Source organism: Sinocyclocheilus anshuiensis, unplaced genomic scaffold (genome assembly GCF_001515605.1).
Source record: "Sinocyclocheilus anshuiensis isolate Anshui unplaced genomic scaffold, SAMN03320099.WGS_v1.1 scaffold880, whole genome shotgun sequence".
In the NCBI taxonomy this organism is placed as follows: Eukaryota; Metazoa; Chordata; class Actinopteri; order Cypriniformes; family Cyprinidae; genus Sinocyclocheilus; species Sinocyclocheilus anshuiensis.
The window spans coordinates 690,438-698,804 of record NW_015548254.1 but is presented as its reverse complement, the minus strand read 5'-3'; the positions used below and the strand labels follow the sequence as shown (position 1 = coordinate 698,804).

The 8,367-nt window shown below is 39.2% G+C and overlaps 1 non-coding gene across 1 annotated transcript; it reads left to right on the top strand.

Moving 5' to 3' along the window:
* The first annotated feature begins 5,030 nt into the window (after positions 1–5,030).
* Positions 5,031–5,112, top strand: trnas-gcu (transfer RNA serine (anticodon GCU)). The gene has a single exon. It is a non-coding gene; the product is annotated as a tRNA-Ser (tRNA).
* Positions 5,113–8,367: the final 3,255 nt, after the last annotated feature.

Here is an 8,367-nt window from a genome sequence, read left to right as displayed (position 1 = left end):
AAACACAGTACGTTAAGGGGCGTAACATTTCCGTCACACGCTTGAGGTATTCAGCCAATCACAACGCACTAAATAGCTGGCCAATCAGAGTACACCTCGCTTTTCAGAACGAAGAGCTTTGTAAAAATCGACGTGTTTCGACGTTCAGACTGTGGTTGGCGGCTCTCTTCTGGCGGGGCAGCAAAGGGGTGAAGGGCTGCTTTGTGTGGCTGACTGTGGAACATAAAGTACAGTAGTGAGCTCTGATTACTCTGAGTGTGTGTGTAAAGTGAAGTGGGTGGAGGGCAATAGAGTGGTTCCTCCTGGGCCAGGGCCTTGTGTAGCGCTGCTCTCAAAACACACACTTCTCTAGACTGATATATATCTCTCCCCTGCTTAATGGCAGGCTTTCCACAGGAACTGCAAAGCTCTGATCAAGGCAACAAATTACTGGATTGCCACCATTCCCACCGACTGACTACGGGGGTGTGGGGGTAATAAATAATGTTCCAGAATCAAGACAAAATTTGGTTTGTTCTGCCACCAATCCATCATACTCCAAGAGAAGTACACGTAAAGCTTGTAAAAGCAGATTAAAGTGCAGTGGCCCTAAAGTGTATTTGGACACTTTTGAATATACTTCAGGTTAGACACCATATTGATTTTAAAACTGATGGATAAGATGCTGTGTAAGACTTAAAGTTGTCTACAGGTCATCGATCATATTTTTACATTCGATTACCTTTTCTGCCATCAGACGCTCAATTAAAGTGAATCTTTTAAAACTCTATTAACTTAGTAACTGTTAAATGTAATCTTTAGCAAATCTCAATATGAATATCCATTTTCATATTGTACTTTATAATGCTGTGATGCCTAAATTCACTTTGTAGCATTTAAAATGAATGATTTTACAGTGTTTTTTTCCCCAATGTACTTAATCAGAATACTACAGAATTTTAATAAGGACCATTTGGTGAGTGTTTGGAGTGGCCTGCAGGCATTTGGAGAGTCTTACGGCCTGCATAGCACAGGTGTGCTGGATTACCGGGTGGAGGCTAGGTAAGTATGCAAGGGTCTGTGCATGGAGCTGCTGGGTCAGTGGGCTGCCATAAACATCAGCCTAAACACAGAACGGGAGATAGAGGAGACACCGGTACCAGCCCTGCCCTGGAGCCATCCTAACAGATGAATGATATAATACAGACCTTCTCATTAACTCGTCTGCTAAAGAGAGTGCGCAAACCAACACACCCAACACCGCTTGAATCCATCGTACCTTCTGGACGTCAAAGCATGTGTCTGCATGCACCTGTACGACCCGACTAGTCTGCGTTTGGAGTAATGGATGTAGATGGTTTAAGCTCCAACTGTAAGTGACCCCAGAGCAGCTGGACGGCATGGACGACGGTTCTCTCTGAAATATGACAGATGATAGCATGTGATCTTGGCCATGCGAAATGCTTCACCTCGACCTTTTCATCATCTCTCATTCCGCACGGCGTCCCATCATGGCCTTTTGTTCAGTTCCTCTTGCTTTTGCTCTGTTTTTCGCTTCCTTTCTCTTTCTGAGTCATGAGAATTCTTGCGATTCCCCGCTGAGGAGCAGCCTTCTCTCCCGCTGCTGATTGTTCAAAGCTTTAAAATGGGAAAATAGGATGTGTATGTTTTTTTAACACAGCTTTCTGCGGTTTCGCCAAGCGTTTTTCCAGCGAGGACTGTTTTAGCGTTACACGATAAAACCCAAACTGGACTTAATCATGTTCCCTCCTCGCCACTTAACGTCAGAGGAGCGGGAGGGTCTGAAACCAGACGATATCCTGAGGAGACCCAGACCAGACCACCCACGCGCAGAGAGAAAGCAGGGGGACTCCCGCTTGACAGAGCCCTCGCACGGAAAACCTGAGCTGGCTCCGTTTCCACAGCTGCCCTTCTGTTCTCAAAGAATACCTGACCCCATGACATCATTCTCCAACTGTAGGAGACAGAAAATAGATGGCTGTGATCTCCTGGGTACAATCATGCACTGATGACTGAAACATATCAGAAGATGGAGATCAAGGAGTGCGGCTGGGTGTGTTTATAAAAGCAGCATGGGATTTTATGTGAATGAGAGCGTATGTGTCAGAGGAACGAGGAATTTGAATGAGAGCAGCAGTGTGAGTCTGTACTAGCAGTTCATACATTGGTGCTGCTTTAAATCTACAGCACCATAAAGAAATGAATTGAATGTAATGAGTTAAAACAACTGGATAAAACAATGTATTTTTATTACATTGCTGGCTGTTTGAATTTGAAATTTTAATTTAAAGTTATCAGTTTAAACTAATGCAATTCATCCAGCAGCTATCTTGGTAATGCCCATTATTATTGTTAATTAAGTATTATTAATTATTTTTGGACAAAAAAAACTTTAATATTGTAACTGGAGCTGGGGGGTCATTGTAACAATTAATCATTAAATAATATTATAATTTTTTTTATTTTATCAAATTAATGATACAGTAATAACAATAAATATCAAAATTGTTATATTAAATAATAAAATCTTTTTGTGAAATACCAAAAATAAATAAAGAAAAAAAATTATTTTCCATAAAGTAGTTATTGGTGTTGTCTCATCGCGCCGGGACACAGAATCACAATATGGTAAGGGGCGTAACATTTCCGTCACACGCTTGAGGTATTCAGCCAATCACAACGCACTAAATAGCTGGCCAATCAGAGTACACCTCGCTTTTCAGAACGAAGAGCTTTGTAAAAATCGACGTGTTTCAGAAAGGCGGTGCATAGAGGAGCAACAATAATGTACATTATGTGGAAAATAATGTGTTTTTTGAACCTTAAACCGCATAAACACATTTCATTACACCAAATACACAACATAATGTTCTTTTTTAGCAATGTCATTTGACCCCTTTAAGTGTTTTTACTGCATATTACTATATGTTTATAAACAATCCTTAAAGAGTGTCCACAGTCAGGACAAACAAATCTATTAAGCAATACAAAGTCACCTCCCAAGTGATTTTGAACCAAGATTTATTGTTTTGACTGGACTTTGAGGATGAGGAGTAAGTGGAATCTGGAGTTGTATAAATGCACGTCAATCTGGTCTCCAAAACAGCAGCAACAGCACAGCAACGTCAACGTACAGAGACTCCTAAGAACAGACACTGGCTCGACATACTCAACAGACACTCCAATACACAGTAGCTTTGCCCAGAGGAAGCCCAGAAAGAGACATGGAGGAATGTCAATCCGGGGTTGTGTTTGTTCTTTGCTGCTCCTTGGATACTTAAAGTCTATCACTCGTCACTGGGTCTTTACAAAGTCAAAGAGAAGCGAACAACAAAGGTAAATGTATGGCACACACAAACTGACCTGCCTTAAAGCAAAATACTTAAACTCTTAAGTCAATAGGCAGCCATACTGAATGATTGGGTAATGTATAAACCTGTAGGTTGTAGTATGTAGGTCATTCTAGCACAGTCAGAATGGTCTAAAGACACTCACACACTGCTGCTGCTTGTGTATGCACCTCAGGCAGAAGCTGTAAGATTACATAGATGGGTCAAACGAGGGTGAACTATAAGTCCATATACAGAGAACTATGAGCAAACATATGCAATATAATTAAGTTAAGTATGCATGTGCTGTATAAAATGATCATGATCCCTTATAATACATAATGATACATAATAATATATAATAATAATTATGATCAGTTGATTGTAAAAGTTTAAGTTTTTCATGTATTAAAAATGAAATATATGCTTATTTTTTGTCTAATAATAGTAAAAGATGAGTTTTCCTTTTCAATAATTTCTAATTCAATAATTCTTTTAACGATGCAGAATTAAATATATACAGTGTGTGAAGAAAAAAAATTATTTTCCATAAAGTAGTATTGTTTTATATATAAAATTATTTTGTCAGTTCTTCCAGCAGCCATCTTGGTAACGTCCCGTTTTATATCTAGGTATCCCAAATTGCCAAAAACGTAAGAACTTAACTTAAAGTAAATAAGTAAGTAAGTACAGTAAATAAATAAATATAATTATTATTATTTTAAATAAGTAAAATATTTTAAAATATTTTTTAATTAAATTAAAAATATATATATTTTCCAAAAAAAATTGTATTGTTTTATGAGTAAAATACTTTTGTCAGTAACACCCCTATTGTATAGCTAGGCAATCCAAATGGTCATGAAAAATTAAAATAAGATAAATGCTACCACTATTTCTACTATTAATAATAGGGATGCACCGGTTGACTGGCCATAAATCGGAACCGGCTGTTTTTTGCTTCTAACGTGCGATCGGCAACCGGGTGTTTTTTTCTCTTTTTTTTCGGACGGTTTTTCCGGAAGTGCGCCCGCGTGCACAGACTATATTGGAATCATTCGTGAACATGCCATTTGTGTGGAAGTATTTCGAAATCTGTTTTCTTAATCCCACTCCCGCTGAATTTCTGACCATTACCACCCGCTCGAGATTTTTGTGTCCAGTCCCGACCACTCCTGCAAACATATATGGCATATAATTTCCGCACATCAGGGAGTCGCTATCAATATGCGGAGTATTTTAATCTCTTTTGAAAGCTCGCTGTTCACTTTCGATTTCTCGATCACGCGCACTCTGTGTAAAGGAAGAACAGATATTTGTCTATGAGCTCAGGATCTGTTGAGTAGCAAATCCTCCAGCATGATCTTGTCAGGTCAGCCATCTCTCCTCTCAACCCATGATTACTGAAATCTGACTCCTGCAGCTCATGTTGGATGCAGGGAAGTCCGCGTTTTGTTTCCATGGAACTGGGCTACTTTTAAACTGTTGCCATGGGTTGATTTCCCCCCGTGGGTTAAAGGTTTGAAATGTTGCTTAAATTACATTTGACTGAAATGCTTGTATTAAAACATTTTGTATTCTACCTATAATAAAACTGTGCTAGATGTTAAGTTTTGTGAAGGATGGCCACTGGTAGGAAGCTTTTTAGCTGCATTTTTGATAAATATGCATAACAGTCACTGTAAAATATATTTAGGTATGGACGAGGTGGCCGAGTGGTTAAGGTGATGGACTGCTAATCCATTGTGCTCTGCACGTGTGGGTTCGTGTCCCATCCTTGTTGCTTAATGCCTTAGGGTGCAGTCGTGGCCTAATGGTTAGAGAGTCGGACTTATAACCCAAAGGTTGTGGGTTTGAGTCTCAGGTCCAGCAGGAATTGTTGGTGGGGGAAGTGAATAACCAGTGCTCTCTTCCACCCTCAATACCATGACTGAGGTGAGACCCTTGAGCAAGGCACCGAACCCCCAACTGCTCCCCGGGTGCTGCAGCAATAGGGCTGCCCACTGCTCTGGGTGTGTGTGTGTGTGCACTTGGATGGGTTAAATGCAGAGTACAAATTCTGAGTATGGGTCACCATACTTTGCCACACGTCACTTCACACAAAATTACATATTTTGAGTTTTGATATTTGGGATTCCTTGTGTTACTTTGGGCACTATTTTAATCAACAACCAATCCAATTTAAAAACAAAAGCTAAATGCTGATGCTAAATGTCAGTACCATCTATGTTTGTATTGAATGTGCTTACTGCGCAGTTACCGCCTTTAATTTCAGATGGTTACGGTTATTGTTTTCAATAGGCAAAAGCCAGTTTGTCCTGTTAAATACCAAATAAACATTTTGTTTATGTATACTTTCATTCTTTCGTTTATTGCTTAAAGGAAAAAAAAAACGGAAATCGGAAATTGGAATCGGCCAGTTTGCTTGTAAAAAATCGGTATCGGAATCGTCCATGAAAAATCATGATCGGTGCATCACTAATTAATAATAATAATAATAAATAACAATTAAAAATAATATAACTTTTTTTATGTATTATTACAATAAATTTTACATTTAATTAAACATTTTAATTAAATGTAAAACTTTACAAATAAAACAATTAATTAAATGATTTTTTAATTATTGTTTTATATATAAAATACTTTTGTTTAGTATGTAGTTAAGACTAATTATGATCCTGCTTTGAAAACAGAATTCAGTAACATTCTCCCTTCATCTGGTCTTTGAGCTCTTAGGTCGATCTGAGCCACTGAAAGCAAGCCGGTCAGGCTATGTGCTGTTATCTAATGATACATTAGTTTGGGAAAAGCTATTATCAACACTAGGACCAACAAAGCATGCATGGTCCACCCTGTTTAGATCACAGGTTAAGCCTCTTTGTCCTGGAGGCATCTTCACATTTATCTAACCATATTCCTACCACACTCTCCATAGTCCCGGGTTAAGCCAGGGGCCTGTGAGATTTGAGCCCCCAGCACCTTTTCTAAGTCCTCCCCAATGTTTTTAGTGGCTCTAATGTTGAGGTCAGTGACTTCCTTACACTTAGGCCTGCAGCTATAGGTCAGCATGTCTCACTGTGCTGATACAGATGTGTTTTAACTTGGTAACCTTTATCCAGGACCACCAGGTCTCTCACTTCACTTGTAGCCCCTGGAAAGAAATCAGTCCCTGAGCTCAAAGGCCAAGTCCAATCCCACCGTCACCATCTCAAAACATTCCACTGTTGCACAATCCTTGTAGCCTTAAGACATTTTGGCTACGTGCCCTGCCAAAAAAAAAAAAAGGGATTTAGACACCTAAGGTATATCTTAAGCTTGTTCATCCTCGTGAAGCTCCTCTGTGCCCAAAGGCAATGAATTAGAAATTTGTCTCCTAATATCTCAAAGGCTCCTGTAGGATGAACCAATCACAGGAGATGTCACAAAGGGTATTGAGTGCAGCCCCTTCCATTTACAGTGCTTGCACAGAATATTTTTCTTAGTTTTCTTCTTGTTCTCCATTGGTTTCTGCAATTAATTCAGATGGAGTTGTAAAATTAAACACTATTTATTTATTGATTTGTATCCTTCTGTGCCCATCATACACAACACCATTTTCTGTTAAATTGGTCAACTCAGACTGCCCAAAATCTGCAAACTGGATATGCATTCCGGCAACAAGCATCGACAACTCCAGAGTGCACAGTGCAAAGTTCTTAACCGAGACTGCAAAGTTTTCAACTGAAAACAGAAAACTGTTCATGCGTTTTGGCCGTTCATTTACATGACAATGGTGTTTTGGGGACCTGTAAAAGGTTTTCAAAGTGCACATTTTTGAAAATGATATTGTTATCGACTAGAAATGTGCGCAGGTGCATAGTCACCAACTACTGGCCTGGCATGAATAATACAGCATTTTGCGAATCTTGTGAATCTTTTCAAAAAAGCAAAGAAAAAACTTTTCAGTTTTTGGTACATTGCTGTTGTGTAAACGTACACTTAGTGAATCTTAAAATGTTAATATTAATTTAGTAACACGGTTCAATGTAATCCATCTTAAATATATTTAGCCAAAATAGCCAAGAAAATTATTACTGCTTAACCAGTATTGTTCCAATTTTTTTTTTTTTATTTCATTCTTGCTATCTATTTTTGATTTTTGTTAACTATACCTCCAAACTAATGAATAAATTCAGATAATCTCCAATGACATCATTGTAATGTTTGCAAAGGCGGCACAGAAGCTAACGCTTCATTAGCGAAAACGTGTGCTGCCTTCCAAGCACTGGTATTCTCTTCAGGAAATGCAAAGTCAGTTCTAAACTAAACTGATTTGTCCTAAAAAAAATCCCATGATCAGCCAATACTTTTGTCTTGTACAAGAACAGATGCATTTATATCAAAGGAAAAAGAGACAGAATGTGAATAATGAAGGCAGGCAAGGTGGTGGGTGAAGAGGGTCCAGAAAGAGGGGGAAGAAAAAGACAGCTGCAGTGAGAGGAAGATGAGAGGACGAAGAGGAGGGATGTTGACAGGGTAGCTTTGGCTCGCAGGCACACATCTGGCAAGAGATTACAGCTGGCACGGCATCATGCATGAGCGCTACTGTTCACCAACTTCATCATTGCACCTAGAAGTCATTCATTTTCATTGGTGATTTTAGGCGACATAAGCGACATTTCATGATGCAACAAAGTTGTGCCGATTTCAAATGTATGCATATGAGCAGCAACTATCAATGGGAGCTCTCGAGTTTGATACAGCCTTGCAAAACCCAAAGAACTTAAATTCACCTGTCTCTTCCTTTCCTGTCTCCTCTCCTCTCTCCTTCCCTTATCCTCTCTGTTTTTTCTCCATATTATTTTCCTAACCTCTTCCCTCACCCTCTTTGATGTGAAATGCATCTCAAATCTGAGGACATCATGATCGCATTAAAACTGTTACCCGCTTGCCAGTGAGGCGTTCGCTCTTTGATGAAAGGGGAAAAAACTAAGAAAAAAGTGACAGAGGTGGGCTTGTCAAACTCAAAATCCCTGTTTGGATCCTGCCCCAGCAC